The 19,004-nt window shown below is 38.8% G+C and overlaps 1 long non-coding RNA gene across 1 annotated transcript in view; it reads right to left on the bottom strand.

Moving 5' to 3' along the window:
- The window catches only part of LOC105705649 (uncharacterized), a 61,280-nt gene that overhangs the window by 41,441 nt on the left and 835 nt on the right, over positions 1 to 19,004 (bottom strand). The window contains exons 2-3 of the long non-coding RNA XR_001104720.2: positions 13,438 to 13,629; positions 9,820 to 9,942 (exon numbers count right to left, since the gene is read on the bottom strand). This is a non-coding gene — a long non-coding RNA (uncharacterized LOC105705649). The remainder of the gene's footprint in view (positions 1 to 9,819; positions 9,943 to 13,437; positions 13,630 to 19,004) is intronic.

The raw sequence follows: 19,004 nt of genomic DNA, 5'->3' as shown, positions 1-19,004 counted from the left end.
ACACCTCAGACAGGAGAGCTCTGGCTGGCATCTGGCTGGTGCCCCTCTGGGATGAAGTTTCCAGAGGAAGGAACAGGCTGTTCTCCTCCACTGGTGATACCCAGGCTAACATGGTCGAAGTTGACCTCCAGCAAACTCCTGCAGACCTACAGCAGAGGGAACTGTTAGAAGGAAAACTAACAAACCAAAAGGAATAGCATCGACATCAACAAAAAGGACGTCCACACAAAAACCCCATCTGAAGGTTACCAGCATCAAAGACCAAAGGTAGATAAATCCATGAAGATGAGGAAAAACCAGCACAGAAAGGCTGAAAATTTCAAAAAACAGAATGTCTCTTCTCCTTTACAGGATCACAACTCCTTGCCAGCAAGAGAACAAAACTGGATGGGGAATGAGTTTGATGAATTGACAGAAGTAGGCTTCAGAAGGTGGGTAATAACAAACTTCTCTGAGCTAAAAGAGCATGTTCTAACCCAATACAAGGAAGCTAAGAACCTTGAAATAAGGTTATTCTGCTAACTAGAATAACCAGTTTAGAGAAGAACATAAATGACTTGATGGAGCTGAAAAACACAGCATACAACTTTGTGAAGCATACACAAGTATCAATAGCTGAATCAATCAAGCAGAAGAAAGGATATCAGAGATTAAAGATCAACTTAATGAAATAAAGTGTGAAGACAACATTAGAGAAAAAAGAATGAAAAGAAACAAAGCCTCCAAGAAATATGGGACTATGTGAAAAGATCAAACCTACATTTGATTGGTGTACCTGAAAGTGACAGGGAGAATGGGACCAAGTTGCTAAACACTCTCTAGGATATTATCCAGGAGAACTTCCCCAACCTAGCAAGACAGGCCAATATTCAAGTCCAGGAAATACAGAGAATACCACAAAGATATTCCTTGAGAAAAGCAAGCCAAAGACATGTAATTGTCAGATTCACCAAGGTTGAAATGAAAGAAAAAATGTTAAGGGCAACCAGAAAGAATGGTTGGGTTATCCACAAAGGGAAGCCCATTAGACTAACAGTGGATCTCTCTGCAGAAACTCTACATGCCAGAAGGGAGTGGGGGCTAATGTTAAACTTTCTTAAAGAAAAGAATGTTCAGTCCAGAATTTCATATCCAGTCAAACTAAGCTTCATAAGCAAAGGAGAAATAAAATCCTTCACAGACAAGCAAATACTTGAAGATTTTGTCCCCACTAGGCCTGCCTTAAAAGAGCTCCTGAAGGAAGCACTAAATATGAAAAGAAAACACTGGTACCAGCCACTGCAAAAGCATACCAAATTGAAAAGACTATAGATACTACAAAGAAACTGCATCAACTAACAGGCAAAATAATCAGCTAGCATCATAAAGACAGGATCAAATTCACACATAACAATATTAAGCTTAAATGTAAATTGGCTAAATGCCCATTAAAAGACATGAACTGGCAAATTGGATAAAGTGTCAAGACCCATCTGTGTGCTATATTCAGGAGACCAAAGACACACATAGCCTCAAAATAAAGGGATGGAGGGATATTTACCAAGTAAATGGAAAACAAAAAAAGCAGGGTTGCAATCTTAGTCTCTGATAAAACAGACTTTAAACTAACAAAGATTTAAAAAGACAAGGGCATTACATAATGGTAAAGCAATTGATGCAACAAGAAGAGCTAACTATCCTAAATATATATGCACCCAATACAGGAGCACCCAGATTTATAAAGCAAGTTCTTAGAGATCTACAAAGAGACTTAGACTCCCACACAATAATAGTGGGAGACTTTAACACCATACTGTCAATATTAGACACATCAACGAGATAAAAAATTAACAAGAATATCCAGGACTTGAACTCAGCTCTGAACCAAGCAGATCTAATAGACATATACAGAACTCTCCATCCCAAATCAACAGAATATACATTCTTCTCAGCACCACATTGCACTTATTCTAAAATTGACCATATAATTGGAAGTAAAACACTCCTCAGCAAATGCAAAAGAATGGAAATCATAACAAACAGTCTCTCAGACCACAGTGCAATCAAATTAGAACTCAAGATTAAGAAACTCACTCAAAACTGCAAAACTACATGGAAACTGAATAACCTGCTCCTGAATGACTACTGGGTAAATATCAAAATTAAGGCAGAAATCAAGAAGTTCTTTGAAACCAATGAGAACAAAGACACAATGTACTAGAATCTCTGAGACACAGCTAAAGCAGTGTTTAGAGGGAAATTTATAGCACTAAAATGTCCAAAGGAGAAAGTAGGAAAGATCTAAAATTGACACCCTAACATCACAATTAAAAGAACTAGAGAAGCAGAGCAAACAAACTGAAAAGCTAGCACAAGACAAGAAATAACTAGGATCGGAGCCGAACTGAAGGAAATAGAGACACGAAAAACCCTTCAAAAAAAATCAATGAATCTAGGAGCTGGTTTTTTGAAAAGATTAATAAAATAGACCATTAGCAGGACTAATAACAAATAAAAGAGAGAAGAATCAAATAGACACAATAAAAAATGATAAAGGGGATATCACCACTGATCCCACAGAAATACAAATTACCATCAGAAAATACTATCAACACCTCTATGCAAGTAAACTAGAAAATCTAGAAGAAATGAATAAATTTCTGGACACATACTCCCTCCCAAGACTAAACCAAGAAGAAGTCAAATCCCTGAATAGACCAATAACAAGTTCTAAAATTGAGGCAGTAATTGTTAGCCTACCAACCCAAAAAATGTCCAGGACCAGATGGATTCACAGCCCCATTATACCAAAGGTACAAAGAGGAGCTAGTACTGTTCCTTCTGAAAGCATTCCAAACAATAGAAAAAGAGGGAATCGTCCCTGATTCATTTTATGAGGCCAACATCAAACTGCTACCAAAAATCTGGCAGAGACACACACACATAAAAGAAAATTTCAGGCCAATATCACTGATGAACATCAATGTGAAAATCCTCAATAAAATGCTGGCAAACTGAATCCAGTAGCACATCAAAAAGTTTATCCGCCACAATCAATTGGCTTCATTCCTGAGATGGAAGGCTGATTCAACATGCAAATCAATAAATGTAATCCATCACATAAACAGAATCAATGACAAAAACCACATGATTATCTTAATAGATGCAGAAAAGGCCTTCAATAAAATTTAACATCCCCTTCATGCTAAAAATTCTAAATAAACCAGGTATTGATGGAATGTATCTCAAAATAATAAAAGCTATTTATGACAAACTCACAGTCAATATTATACTGAATGGGCAAAAGCTAGAAGCATTCCCTTTGAAAAGTGGCACAAAACAAGGATGCCCTCTCTCACCACTCCTATTTAACATAGTATTGGAAGCTCTGGCCAGGGCAATAAGGCAAGAGAAGGAAATAAATAAAGGGTATTCCAATAGGAAGAGAGGAAGTCAAATTGTCTCTGTTTGCAGATGACATGATTGTATATTTAGAAAACCCCATTGTTTTATTCCCAAATCTCCTTAAGCTGATAAGCAACTTCAGCAAAGTCTCAGGATACAAAATCAATGTGCAAAAGCCACAATCATTCCTATACACTAATAATAGACAAACAGAGAGCCAAATAATGAGTGAATTCCCATTCACAATTGCTGCAAATAGAATAAAATGCCTAGGAATACAATTTACAAGGGATGTGAAGGACCTCTTCAAGGAGAACTACAAATCACTGGTCAAGGAAATAAGAAAGGTCACAAACAAATGGAAAAACATTCCATGCTCATGGATAAGGAGAATCAATATTGTAAAAATGGCCATAGTGCACAAAGTAATTTATAAATTCAATGCTATCCCCTTCAAGCTACCATTGATTTTCTTCACAGAATTAGAAAAAAACTACTTTAAATTTCATATGGACCCAAGAAAGAGCCTGCATAGCCAAGAAAATCCTAAGCAAAAATAGCAAAGCTGGAGGCATCATGCTACCTGACTTCAAACTATGCTACAAAGCTACAATAACCAAAACAGCATGGTACTGGTACCAAAACACATATATGGACTAATGGAACAGAACAGGGCCTCAGAAATAATGCCACACGTCTACAACCATCTGATCTTTGACAAACCAGACAAAAACAAACAATGGGGAAAGAAATGATTCCCTGTTTAATAAATGGTGTTGAGAAAACTCCTAGCTATATGCAGAAAACTGAAACTGGACCCCTTCCTTATACCTTATACAAAAATTAACTCAAGGTGGATTAAAGACTTAAATGTAAGACCTAAAACCATAAAAACCCTAGAAGAAAACCTAGACAATATCATTCAGGACATAGGCATGGGCAAAGACTTTATGATTAAAACACCGAAAGCAATGGCAACAAAAGCAAAAACTGACAAATCGGATCTAATTAAACTGAAGACCTTCTTCAGAAGAAATGAAAGAATGCTGTTTTATCTTTTATTTTTATTTATTTATTTATTTTTGAGATGGAGTCTCGCGCTGTTGCCCAGGCTGGAGTGAAGTAGCATGATCTCAGCTTACTGTAACTTCCACCTCCCAGGTTCAAGCGATTCTCCTGCTTCAGTCTACCGAGTAGCTGGGACTATAGGCATGTATCACCATGCTCAGCTAATTTTTTTTTTTTTTTTTTTTGTATTTTCAGTAGAGACAGGATTTCGCCATGTTAGCCAGGACAGTCTCAATCTCCTGACCTTGTGACCCACCCACCTCAGCATCCCAAAGTGCTGGGATTACAAGCATAAACCACCATGCCTGGCCTTGTTTTTTTTTTTTTTTTTTTTTCTTTTAAGAATCATTAAAACACCAGAACTTATGGAGTGAAAACATGAAAGAAGTCTGTTTATATTTTAGGAAATATATATACTTCTACAAACAAACCTAGTAGAATATCGGACAAAAAAACCGTACAGGTCTCTCTTAGCTCTTTATATGAACTCAGTTGCTGGTGAGTGGGGAGAGAATTCACCCATCTGTGTACATGGCTTTCTGAATAATAATAATGATAATGGTAATTGGCATTTATTAAGCTCTTACTATGTTCTGAACACTTTATTTGAATGATATCTTTGAATGCTTATAACATCCTAGAAGGTAGGTGCTCTATTGTTTCCAATTTATGGATAAGAAAACTGAACCACAGAGAAGTTAAGTGACTTACCCAAAGTCACACAGCAACAAAGATAAAATTCAAAATAAGACAGACTTATTTTATAGCCTGGTATTCTTTACCTGTAAGCCATACTGGGTTGTACAGTAATTGCTGAAGGAACAAATTTCAAAGCCTTCCTTATAGATAGTCTTTCTTTCTATTCGTACAAAGGATATAAACTGTAAGAACATTTATGGCACATTGAATTAGCTCAGTAGTTCAAGTGAAAGAGTTTCTCATTAACTATTTAAAACTATTCATTTTTATTAGGAGGACCAGGGCTAGACTCAGGATAAACCTCTATTTCATTCAATTGAACTTAGCCCAATTTAGTTCATGTTACTGAATATACATTACATGCTGGGTTTAGGGAGGGAAGACTGTAATTGTAATTAAAAAGGTATTACCTCTGCTTTCTAGGAACACAGAATCACTTGTGGGATTAAGAGATAAGGACAGCAAGTAGACCAAATTTAAGCTCAGGTTCAAGCCGGCATAGGCTGGTTGCCACAGTGCTGTGTCTCAGGTAGGGTAGAAGTGTGAAACAGACAGTTCCAGAAGGAAAGCTTGAGGGTAACCTTGGGTCTTTTTACCATTCCCAGCCCTAGCAGGCCATAGGCTCAATAAATACTTGTTAAATGAATGATTAAGATCCCTTAAGGTACTAAGTAGGATATGAAAACAATTTGTGGAGGAGAAAGCATTTGAAGTGGATACCTTTAAGTTTTAGGGGAGAAGAGTATTCCATTCTGAGGCTGCAGGACATGCAAAGGACAGACTCTTAATATAAAAATGCTGGAAATGATGATGGTAGAAGCCTGCGGAATGATGTGGAATAAAGAAGTGTGTGATAATGATTATGATTTGACTAACATCTATTATATATCTCCGTTGTGCCAGCTGTTTTCAAGGGCTTAATCTTATTTACCCTCCAGAAATGCAGATTGGTGGTGGACGTAAAGGTGCAACCTCGTTCTCCCTTCAAAGGGAAAGTGCTTCCCAACTGTGGGGGGTGTGGTCAGCACACAGCCTCTATTCAGCAATCAGCTCCTTCAGAGTTGGCCTCAGCTACAGAAAGGCCCCTGGCCCATAATCATGCGCATTTTAGGGGAAGCCCATGTCCCATCATTGAGTGAGGAAGCGACATAGAGGCCAGGTCATTCTGACCAACATGGACAGACCCTATTGGGTTGTGTTTGCTCTCGAGCTTCCCCTAGGGTTGGCTATGGCGCTGTTAGGCTTTCATTGCTCCCCTCCCTTCCCATCACAGCTCAATTCCTAATCAACATCTCACTTGGTTTAGAGTCTGCTTCCAGAAAACCTAATCTTCAAGCCCGTTAATCTCCCACATTGGCAGACTGGAAACTGGAGCACTGAGAGACGGGGCATTTCCCCAAGGCCCCACAGCTAGTGAATAGCAGAGCCAGGTTTTAAATTAAGATTCTTTTAACCTCTAATTGAGGGTTCTCTTCGGAGCCGCACCCTGGCTACAGGACCAACCTTACAGTATTTAACCAAAGATGCATTCTCGCACAGGCAACCAGAATCCCTCCACTGTCAGCCCAAATAGATGTTTTTTTCTGTGCCCCCTAGAGGAGGCCAAGGCTCTAGGTCATCTGTGCCCACTCTTGGTTCAACTGCTCCTATCAGTTTTTCAAGTCTCAACTCCTAAATCAAAATTAAGTTTCCTGGTTACAAGCTTCCGCAGTACCCATCATAGCACTGGCCACAATCTGCGATTACATGCTTATTTTCTCCTGATTGTTCTACTAGTCCGTAACTTCAGGAGGGCGTGGGTTATGTTTGTTGAGTTCACCACTAACTTCCTAGCACTCCCCCATACTGTTTGGGTGTGGAAGGAGCTCAATATACATTTGTTAAAGGGGTGAGTTAAGTGTGTATGATAAATACTGGGTACTTATCTCAGTCAATATTATTTCTCGTTTTCTTCTCTCATGGAACTAAATAAGATATTCACGGTTGGGCACAGTGGCTCACGCCTGTAATCCCAGCACTTTGGGAGGCCAAGGTGGGCAGATCACGAGGTCAAGAGATCGAGACCATCCTGGCCAACATGGTGAAATCCCGTCTCTACCAAAAATACAAAAATTAGCTGGGCGTGGTGGCATGCGCCTATGGTCCCAGCTACTCGGGAGGCTGAGGCCGAAGAATTGCTTGAACCCAGGAGGCGGAGGTTGCAGTGAGCCAAGATTGCGCCACTGCACTCCAGCCTGGTAACAGAGCAAGACTCCCTCAAAAAAACAAAACAAAACAAAAATTCACAAAATATTATTGTATTATGGCAGATATTAATTATTATGATTATGATGGTTTTTAGGCTCACACCATGGGGGGTGTGGTCAGCACGCAGCCTCTATTCAGCTCTCAACTCCTTCAGAGTTGGCCTCTGCCACAGAGAGGCACGTGGCCCATCATCATGCCCTTTTCAGGGAAAGTCCGTGTCCCATCAGTGAGTCAGGAAGAGATATAGAGGCCAGATATATATATATGACCAAATTGGGTGGTCAGAAATTAATAACTTACTCAGAAACTCTCCCTATATTTTTTGCTGAGGTCATGTTTAATTTTCTTCAGGAGAACTCTGAATCCTAAGACAATGCCGACATTTCCCAAGAATGGAAATTCCATGAGCTTTCTCAGATAGTTGCCCGGATGTCTGGAAACCCCGTGAAGGTGATCTCTATCATTTTATCCGCTTAGATATTTGATTCATAAACTCATTCTTTAAAACCAAAGTCATGGGTGGCACCTTCTGACCTCGTTAAAGCTCATAGATCTCCCTAAGTGAAGATTTTTCTTCTTGAAATGTGGCAGAGGTGTGAAATATTGAAGAGGTGTTCTCTCAAACATTTGCCCTACAAACTCACACAATAGAAAACCAGAGTCAGGCATTTCCGAAATGGGTCACTTCTCAGAAAGACTGTTTCAACTTCACTCTATATTATGAAGATTTTTTTTTTTTTTGAGACAGAGTCTTGCTCTATCACCCAGGCTGGAGTGCAGTCGCGCAATCTTGGCTCACTGCAACCTCCTTCTCCCAGATTCAAGCAATTCTCCTGCCTCAACCTCCTGAGTAGCTGGGACTACAGGAGCATGCCACCACGCCTGGCTAATTTTTTGTATTTTTAGCAGAGATGGGGTTTCACTGTGTTAGCCAGGATAGTCTCAATCTCCTGACCTCGTGATCCACCCGCCTCAGCCTTCCAAAATGCTGGGATTACAGGCATGAGCCACCACACTCCACTGAAGATTTTATAGATTTCAGTTATGCAGACTTTTTAGCTTTTACTTTTTCAGACTAGCCCAACTTATTTTTTTTTATAATTTTTAATGTATTCTTCAATATAAAGTTGATATATTGACAACACAGAAAATATTGAAAAGAGAGAAAAGAAAAAAATCATATTTTCAGACATCATACCTGTTTCCATTTGTGAGTTTTTCTGGAGTATAGAGATTTTGAAGTTCAAGTGGGAGGGAAAAAGTTTGTTGAAGGCTCCTTCTAGAGTTGCTCTGAAACCAAATTTAAACTTACCTTGAACAGTTGCAACTTAGAATTAGAAAGCTCAGTCTTTAGGCTCTGTTGTCTAGTAGCTGTGTGTTTCTGCAATTTACTTAACCTCTGAGTCCAGTTTTTTCTTTTGTAAGATAGGAATAATAATTCCTGCAAGTGACCTAGTAGGAATGTATTAGAGGATTAAGTGGGAAACGGCAAAATCCCTTCTGATCCCCAATAAACATAAGCTACTCTTATTACTGAACTTTTTTGGATCTTTTCTGGATCTTTTCTGAACACTGTTGTGGCAATGCTGTTGGTTTCCACGCCCCTCATCTTCCCTGGAGCCTTATTATTGTAGTGCCTACAGTCTCATCTCTGATTACCAGCATTTTCCACTCTTTGCCCAAGGGCTTACTCTGACAGCCAGCTTCTGGTATATGCTCACAAAAACAGGCTGAAATGCCAGAGAATTCGCATGCCTGGATCAGTCTACAACCAATGCCTGAAGGGAGCTGATACATAAATACCTTGGCTGCCCTGTCCACCAGATGGGATTACACTGAGGCTTATAGTCTACACTGGGTCTCAGTTTCCCTAGAGCTATTAAGCTGCAGGTGCCCACAGTGACAACTAGCTCAATTATACACCACACCATTTTTGGCCTCCTGAATCGTGTATTGGGTTTATTCCATTCAATTTTCTGATTTACTTCTCCACTTTCTAACTGGTATTTCCTGGAATTACCTTTCCATTAAGCTGCTAACAGGACTTGATGTTAGGCCAGTTGAAACAGAGGCAGGAGTAGGGAAGACAAGCACCCAAGCATGGCCCCTGAGTTTCTCATGTGAACAACTGGATGGGATGTTCATTCCATGAAATGTAATTGATAAGATGCATAGAGCAGGTTCTGTGGCAAGATCAGTATTATATTCTGTTGGACATACTAATCTTGAGATGCCCCTGAAACACGCAACAGGAGATTTCCAGCATGTCTAGATAATGGTTGGTATGAACATGCAGGTGGACCTAGGGGAAGCCAGAGTGAAAACCAGGTATAATCCAAATGAGTCAGTACAGCAAAAATTATGCATTAATCTACTCCAAAAGAGAGAAAAAAATCTAAAGATAGTAAAGATGTCACTGACCATAGAATAGTAGTCGTAATAGTCCTTGTTTTTCCTCTTGCCTCTTAGTTCTCCTCTTCCTGTTTCCCCTGTTTCCTTCCTTCTCTTCCTCCTCTTCTTGTTTCTCCTTCTTTTTCTCTCTTCCTTCAAAACATATTTTGCATTAATCTTTAGGTTGTTTCTTTTATTTTGAGCACAATCTCAACCTGTAAGAGCTTCCATGAAAGGAATGATTTTAAACTTTTAAATTGTGCTGATTCTTTGAAGGGTTGTTATGTCAGGTAAGAGTTGCATTGGTATCTGTTTTATCTTTGTTTCTTTTTTGGTTTGAGAGAGAAGTGAGGAAAAGAACAAGATATTACATAGATTATTTTTCTCCTGGTCTTTGGAGCAAGCCAAGACCAGAAGTACAGAAATCAGTAACAACAATATTTGGAGTGAGCAAAGTGTGAGCTGACTTTACATGCAGGCCTTTTTTAAAGGGAAAGAGTCAACAAAATAGAGAGTCAGCAAGTTGGAAGGGGAAGAAAAAACAAACTAAAACAAAACAAAAATGCTAAGCAGAAGAGCCAAGTATGATAGAAGATGAGTGACAGCTAATTAACACTTTCCATTGATTTTATAGAAGACAGAGTTTCTATGTAAAAAAAATGTGGAAATTTGCAATTAAGTAGAACAGATTGGAAGGAGAAGAGAGAGAAAGAGAGTGAGAGAGAGACGGAGACAGAGACAGAGATAGAGCGAGACAGAGAGAAACAGAGAAATAGAGTAGCAACATTGAGAAATCAATACTATCCTGAAATTTGCCTGTCAGTAAAAGTGAAGTGGGCCTCTCCACAGGTTGTTTGGACTTCCTCACAACATGGTGGCTGGGTTTCAAGAACAAGCATACCAAGAGAACCAGATAAAAGCTGCATTGCCTTTTGTGACCTTGGCTCTGAAAACACATAATGTCAATTTTCCCATAGTTACAAGTACACCCAGATTTAAGGCAGAGGAACAAAGACCTTACTTCACAATGAAAGGAGTTTTAAGGCATCATTGAAAGAAGATCATGGGAGATAGGAAATATTATTATGGCCATTTTGGAAAATATAGTGTACTACACTATCCAAAACTAGGGTGCCATTTTCATTTATTTAAGTCTTCTGTTGTGTCTCTCCATAGATTTTTAGAGTTTGTTTATAGAGATTGGGTACATTTTATTTTCTTTTTTAAATTTTTAGAAAACTTTTAAGTTCAGGGGTACATGTGCAGGATGTGCAGGTTTGTTACATGGGTAAATGTATCATGGAGATTTGTTGTACAGATTATTTAATCACTCATATATTAGGCCTAGTATGGATTAGTTATTTTTCTTGATTCTTTCCCTCCCTACACCCTCTGCCCTGTGGTAGGCCCCAATGTGCATTGTTCCCCTCTATGTGTCCATGTGTTCTCATCATTTGGTTTCCACTTATGAGTGAGAACATGTAGTATAGAACATGTGCTAAGGATAGTGGCCTCCAGCTCCGTCCATGTCCCTTTAAAGGACATGATCTCATTCCTTTTTATGGCTGCATAGTATTCCATTGTGTTTATGTACCACATTTTCGTTATCCAGTCTACCATTATTGGGCATTTAGGTTGATTCCATGTCTTTGCTATTGTGAATAGTGCTGCAAAAAAAGTATGTGTGCATGTGTCTTTATAATAGAACGATTTATATTCTTCTGGGTATATACCCAGTAATGAGATTTCTGTGTTGAATGATATTTCTGTCTCTAGGTCTTTGAGGAATTGCCACATGGTCTTCCACAATGATTTAACTAATTTACACTCCCACCAACAGTGTAAAAGTGTTGCTTTTTCTCCACAACCTTGCCAGCATCTGTTGTTTTTTGATTTTTGAATATATAATTATAGCCACTCTGATGGCTGTAAGATGATATCTCATTGTGTTTTTGATTTGTATTTCTCTAATAATCAGTGATGTTGAACTTTTTTTTCATGTGATTGTTGGCTGCACAGATGTTTTCTTTTGAGAAGTGTCTGTTCATGTCCTTTGCCCACTTTTAAATGGGTTTATTTGTTTTTGTGTGTGTGTAAATTTGTTTAAGTTCCTTACAGATGTTGGATATTAGACCTTTGTCAGATACAAAGTTTGCAAAAATTTTCTCCTATACTGTAGTTGTCTGTTTACTCTGTTTAGATAGTTTCTTTAGCTGTGCAGAAGCTCTTTAGTTTACAAAGATCCCATTTGTCAATTTTTGCTTTTGTTGCATTTGCTTTTAGTATCTTCATCATGAAATCTTTGTCCGTACCTATGTCCAGAATGTATTGTCTAGATTTTCTTCTAGGGTTTTCATAGTTTTGGGTTTTACATTTAAGTCTTTAATCCATCTTGAGTTGATGTTTATATATGGTATAAGGAAGGGGTCCAGTTTCAATTTTCTGCATATGGCTAGCCAGTTCTCCCAGCATTATTTATTAAATAGGAAATCTTTTCCTCATTGCTTGTATTTTTCAGGTTTGTCAAAGATCAGATAGTTATAGGTGTACAGTTTTATTTCTGGGTTCTCTATTCTGTTCCATTGGTCTACGTGTCTATTCTTATACCAGTACCATGCTGTTTTGGTTACCATAGCCCTGTAGTATAGTTTGAAGTCAGGCAGTGTGATGCCTACAGGGAATATTTAAATGATTATTGAGAGTTATGATGTCTCATTTGGTGCTATTGTAAAGAGAACATTTTCTTTAATTGCATTTCCTAACTGATTATTGCTTGTACAGAAAAGCTAAAGTATTCATGTGCTAATTTTGTAGCCATTCACAGTAGTAAATGTCCTGGGGAAGTATCAATTTGAAAATTGCTCAGTTACCAGGTCTTAATGTGTTTGTGGTAAATTTTTACTGTCTTGTAACAAAGTTTCAACAGTTCAGCCAAACCCAAAAGATGACAGAAATAGAGAACCTTTCTTTTATTGTATCATTCACCAAAAGTGTCTCTGATTCAAAAATCTACTTTATCTTTATATAAACCAAAGATACATACATATGCTTTGTCATAGATATGTGCTATGCTTTGCAAAGACATATGCTTTAAAAAGATGTGCTGTGAACATGATGGAAGAAATAATTTTGTTTATGGATTTTTTAGGGGATGTGCCTTTCAAGGCCTGCATTTTGTAAAATATATGGAAGAGTTTGAAGTTGCAATTTATTTTAATGTAGCCATAAAGCTACATTGTAAAACAATGCTAAAGTTTCATATTGAGCAGATTCCATAGATCAAGACCTTTTTGAAATTAAAGGACAGTTTGAGACTCAACTTGTTGACTTGTTCTGGCTCAAAAACTATACTTCTTTACTGATAAAACTATAATTCTTACTGGACAAAGTAAACCTGAAAGCACAACACTACTCTCAATCTACAAAGAAGTAAGGGTGTTCAGATTCCAAATGAACCAATAAAGCAAATATCAACTTTTATTCTTCACTGCTAAAAAACTCTAAGCTCGATGGAATCACACGTATGGAAGGATTGCAGAGTGTATTAGTCAGGGTTCTCCAGAGGGGGACTGAACTAATAGAATATATATATATATATATATATATATATATATATATATGGGAGTTTATTAAGAAGAACTGACTCACACGATCACAAGGTGAAGTCCCATGATAGGTCATCTGCAAACTGAAGAGGGAGGAAGCCAGTAGTGACTCGGTCCAAAAGCCTTAAAAGTAGAAAGCCAACAATGCAGCCTTCTGTCTGTGGCTGAAGGCCTGAGATCCCCCGGCAAACCGCAGGTGTAGTTCCAAAAGTCCAAAGACCGAAGAACCTGGAGTCTGATGTTCCAAATAAGGAAGTATTCAGCATGGGAGAAAAATGAAAGCCAGAAGACTCAGCAAGCCAACTTATCCCACCTTCTTCTGCCTGCTTTGTTCTAGCCCAGCTGCAGCTGATTGGATGATGCCCACCTGCACTGATGGTGGGTCTTCCTCTCGCAATCCAGCAACTCAAATGTTCATCTTTTCTGGCCACACCCTCGCAGACACACCTAGAAACAATACTTTACCAGCTAGGCATCCTTCAATCCAGTCAAATTGACACTTAGTATTAACCACTGCACAGAATTACTTACAGGAAATGAAATCACAAATTTAAAAGTAAAAATGTGTAAACAAATATAGCTATGGCTGCCTTTGGAGTGCAAGCTTCAGGATGTTTCTAAAATATGCCTTGGCTTTGTGGTTAGCACTTACAACTAATATGCTATATATATATATATATATATATATATATATATATATTGCTTATTTATTTTGTTTATTACTATCTTCCATTTTAACATTAGCTCAATGATTTTCATCTGATTTTAAGAATTCTATATTCTCAGTACCAGATAGTACCTAGTATTTAATATGTATTTACTGACTGAATAATTCCATAGACAAATGAGATTTAGTATCAAGACAAGGTGTTTGAACTGAGACTGAAGTATCCACAACATATTATCTGTTGTTCTTTGGATGGGAGTATTGTGAGCTTTAAAGTTGCAATTCTACTAGATTCTGTGAAAGAAAATGTTCTTTCACAAAATGAACTGAAGGTGAGAGTCACCATTAGTTGTGAAAATTTCGAGTTAGAATTGATGTATCTCAATTGAAAAAAAAAAAAAAACCTGAAAAGAAATAGACGAGCATTGACAGTAAAATGCATTGCATGATTTTTTTTAATGCTTCTTTTTACTTTTCTGTATTTTACACATTTTCAACAACAAAGATGAATTACTTTTGGAGGGAGAAAAAAAACTAAAAAGAAGTGAAAAACTATTGTGCCATTAAGTTTGTGTTGCTGTTGTTGTTGTTTTGCGTTTTTTTGAGAAAGGGTCTTGCTCTGTCCCCGAAGCTGGAGTGCAGTGGTACAATCATGGCTCACAATATCCTAACTCTCAGCTCAAGCAATCCTCCCACCTCAGCCTGCAGAGTATCTAGAGTATCTAGGGCTATAGGCGTGTGCCACCATGCCCAGCTAATTTTTTTTTTTTTTTTAGAGATGGGGTCTCACTGTGTTGCCTAGGCTGGTCTTGAGTGCCAGGCCTCAACTGACCTCCTCCCTTAGCCTACAAAAGTATGGGGATTGCAGGCATGGGCCACCACACCTGGCTCCATTAAGTTTGTTAAAAATCAGCATCTTACTAGTAATTAATATCAGAGTATATGAATTAGAAGTAAAAGATGTGTGGCTGCACACTTAGACACCAATAAAATCAAACTATGTTTTCTTCTGATTTGGGTATAACTACTTTTAAAAATCTATATTTGAATGAATGACATATTCTTCTTTTCTTTTGTTATTAATAGTGGTTCCATGGCATCCCATCCACATGCAGATTTTTATTTTCTTTTTTAAAAAAGTATAGAGATGGGATCTCATTATACTGCCCAGGCTGTCTTGAACTCCTGATCTCAAGAAATCCTCCCTCCTCGCCTCCCAAAGTGCTGGAATTACAGGGATGCCACCGCACCTGGCCCCAAGTATAGATTTTTGAGTACAAGTTTAATTATTGAAACAGCATTGACTATATGATATTTAAGGTACCTTTGACTCTTATTCTCTGCCACCCCAAATTGGGCTCTATTTACATCATATGATTGTGAAAACTAAATAACAAGCAAATATGTTTTCATTCATGAAAAGACACCCTAAATTATAAAGCCCCATATATGTTAAATAATAACATTTATTAATTATCAACAAATTGGTTGGAAGAGTACCTCCCAGGACCTAGTCTAGTTTTCTGTCTGCCGTGTAGGTGGCTATTTTCAACTCGGAGGGAGCTGGGTGGAACCTTTACTTACCGGTTATAAATGGGAATAAGGAAGCACTTCTTTCCTGTGCTGTGAAGCATCAGTCTATAGGACACAGTTTAAACAGAGGGGACTCCAGGCCCATAACATATATAACAGCCTGTGCCAAGGGAGTAAGACCTGATGAAAATCTTTCTGGGAGTGTGAGGCTGCCCCAGCATGGGTCCAAAGGAGGCATTTCCCTACAAGGTTGCTAACTTGGAACAACCCTCAGCTAAGGGAACCCAAATCAAGTTTGTCTCTTCTGGAATGATACTAGTTTGCGTTCTGTACAGAGGCCTGCCACCCCAAATTATTGAGATCATAGAGCTCTACAATAGGGCATTTGACGGCTTGTTTTATCATGTAAGCTCCATGTTAATAACAAGAGGAAGTTGGGTGTGTCCTAGCATCCAAACAAATTATCATTTGTTATTAAATTAGCTAATATTAAAATGAAATTTTAATAAGAATAAATTACTATCATTACTAGTGCTTATTGCTATTAAAACTGATTTTATTTATTCTTTTCTTTTTTCTTTTTTTTTTTTTTTTTTTTTGAGACGGAGTTTCGCTCTTGTTACCCAGGTTGGAGTGCAATGGCGCGATCTCGGCTCACCGCAACCTCCGCCTCCTGGGTTCAGGCAATTCTCCTGCCTCAGCCTCCTGAGTAGCTGGGATTACAGGCACGAGCCACCATGCCCAGCTAATTTTTTGTATTTTTAGTAGAGACGGGGTTTCACTATGTTGACCAGGATGGTCTAGATCTCTTGACCACGTGATCCACCCGCCTTGGCCTCCCAAAGTGCTGGGATTACAGGTGTGAGCCACCGCACCCAGCCCAGCTGTCTATTTTAAACATGTATACTCATTAAATCCCTCTTCTTATTCATTAACACGTAATTACTGATGGTCACATATGGTGAGCCTTGTTCTGGGTGCTGGTAATATAAACAAAATTGACAAAGTGCCTGGTGCACACATTCTAATGCGGAGAAAACAACAACAAAGAAAGAAAAAAAAAGCAAGGTGTGATATTGCTATAGTGGGACACAGAACAGAGTATGGGGGTTACAGAGTTTTGGAGTGGAAGGGAGACGCTCTATATCACCGGGGGATCAAGGAAGACTTCTCTGATGAGATGATATGTGGACAGAGACCTGGATGAAGAAAGGAATGAGTGGACCATGTAGATGTCTGGGGAAGAGCATTCCAGATGGAAGGACCAGAAAGTGCAAAGTCCTTGAGGCAGTAACGTAGTTGTTTTGATGGGGGAGTGGCTAGAGCAAAATGAGAAGTAGAAACATTAGTGCAAGATGAGATCAGAGAAATTGAGGGGCGGTGGAGGGCTGTTCACATAGAACCATGTAGGGCCTATCCAGGGAGGACTTCAGATGTATTCTGAAGGAGCCCAGAGAGGAGACAAGGAGACCAGTAAGAAGCTACTGCAATGGTCCAGAGAGCAGTCAACAGTGTACATGGATATAAGCCATTTCTCCCTTGTAAGCCTGCCCTTCTCTGTCAAGCTGAAGCCACTGCCCACTTCCGATGCTACCCAATCCCTCTCCTCCTGTGGCCAGACCACGGGTAGATATGAAAAAGGTAGAGTGGGTGTCTTCTATGAGATCTGTTGGGTGCTAAGAGTCTGTGTGACAGATAACCAAAATACCTAAGAGTGACAAGGCAGGATTAGTGGGTGTCACCCTCAGAAAATCAATTTGAGAATCTTGGTCTAACACTTATGGGTTGAGAAGAACATGCTGGTAATGCTAGAGAAAATGCTGACTAGAGGCACCATAGACTTCAGTAAGAAGTCTAAAAAAGAAGTGGCAGACACAAATGTGTGGCATATACCAAATCACTCCATATTTAATCTCCGTGATGAAGTACCTGGAAATCTGTAAATGACAGCAAGAAGCAGCTTGACAGGCTGCTGTGTGCTCTACTTGACAGCTACAAACTAGGTGGAAGTTTTTCTCAAATCTGAGATGTCGCTTTTGAATATAATACTAGGCAAAGTGGGTTCAAAGTCCAAAGTCGAGGCCTCTATCCTATCCATAAACCAGATCAATGAGCTATTAAGAAGGGCAAAGAGAATACATGGCACCATTTATTTAGCACTTTATTGTTCTAGAGTATAAAAACATGATGAGGCCAATGGTGTTTTACTCACTCCTATGCCCCTAGTTTGGGAAACTGTGTGTGTAACACAGTAAGTACTCAATGAACAGTTCTCACATTAATGAATTTCAAATTCCTTTGGGTTATATGTATATTCTTGTAAGCCTAGTGATGATGAGACTACATTTTATTTCTTCCCATCTTTTTCTCCTCTCCTTATTTCTCTTCCATGTTACTATAGCAGATGCCATCAATGAACTGCCCATATCTCCTTGGCCCACTGAGAAATCAGGCTACAGACAGTTCCTGTATATAACAATGCTTCTTTTGGCTTCTGCCTGCAGGTGTTTTCTTGCCACAAAAGAGTGCTCAACCTTCTGGAAGTTCTCTGAAGAGTTAAATCCCCAGGGGTGATCTTCTATCAGTGAAGGATGGGAATTGGTAAATAACTATTCCAGATTCTTTGCTTCTCAGCAGAATAATTCTGAGGTGCATTCTACAGTTTCTCAGAAGGAATTGAACCCCAGTTATTTGCAATGGTTTCTCACCCATTAAGGCATCTTTATGGCTTTCCTACCTTCCCTATCTGAGTTCATTACTTTATCACTCTATTTCCTGGGACCACTTTTTAAATAAACTACATACACCCAGATCCTTATATATCGGGGGCTGCTTTGGGGGAACCCAAACTAAGACAATTATCTGCAGTGCTTAGAAAAGCTGTCCATAGCGGGTACTTGTGAAGACTGAGTGAGATAACGCAAGTCAAACATTTAGCATAGTGCTCATGGAGTAAATACTCAGCTCTTCGCCACCATTGCTGCTGCTGGGGGTGTCCATATGCATTATTAATTTTGGGGGAGGAATTTTGAGGAATCAAAGCAAAGACCAGTGGGCAGCCACAATAACAACAAAAACAATGGTGGTAGAATATGAGGAATAACAGAGGCAAAGATCAGTGACGAAGCTAGGAAAAGTGGTGTCTTTACTAGGTGTTAACCTATGTGGCACCAATAGCATAAGAAGTAAGACTTCACCCTGAGCACCAATGAGTAGAGCTTCCTGTATTTTCAACAGAATTGATGAAGGTCTCATAGCTAGCCAGAGTATAATGATATTTACAATAAAATGGGAAGGTCTATTAAGACAATCTTCGTGGGAAGGGTCAAAAATTGGACTTCCTTTGAAGGGAGAGAAAGATTATACAGGTCTTGTTAAAGTGGAACAAGGTGGTCCAGTCTCAGGTAAGT

Source organism: Aotus nancymaae, unplaced genomic scaffold (genome assembly GCF_030222135.1).
Source record: "Aotus nancymaae isolate 86718 unplaced genomic scaffold, 86718_ANA_hifiasm-v0.15.2.pri h1tg000019l, whole genome shotgun sequence".
NCBI lineage: Eukaryota > Metazoa > Chordata > Mammalia > Primates > Aotidae > Aotus > Aotus nancymaae.
This window is presented reverse-complemented; position numbering and strand designations above follow the sequence as displayed.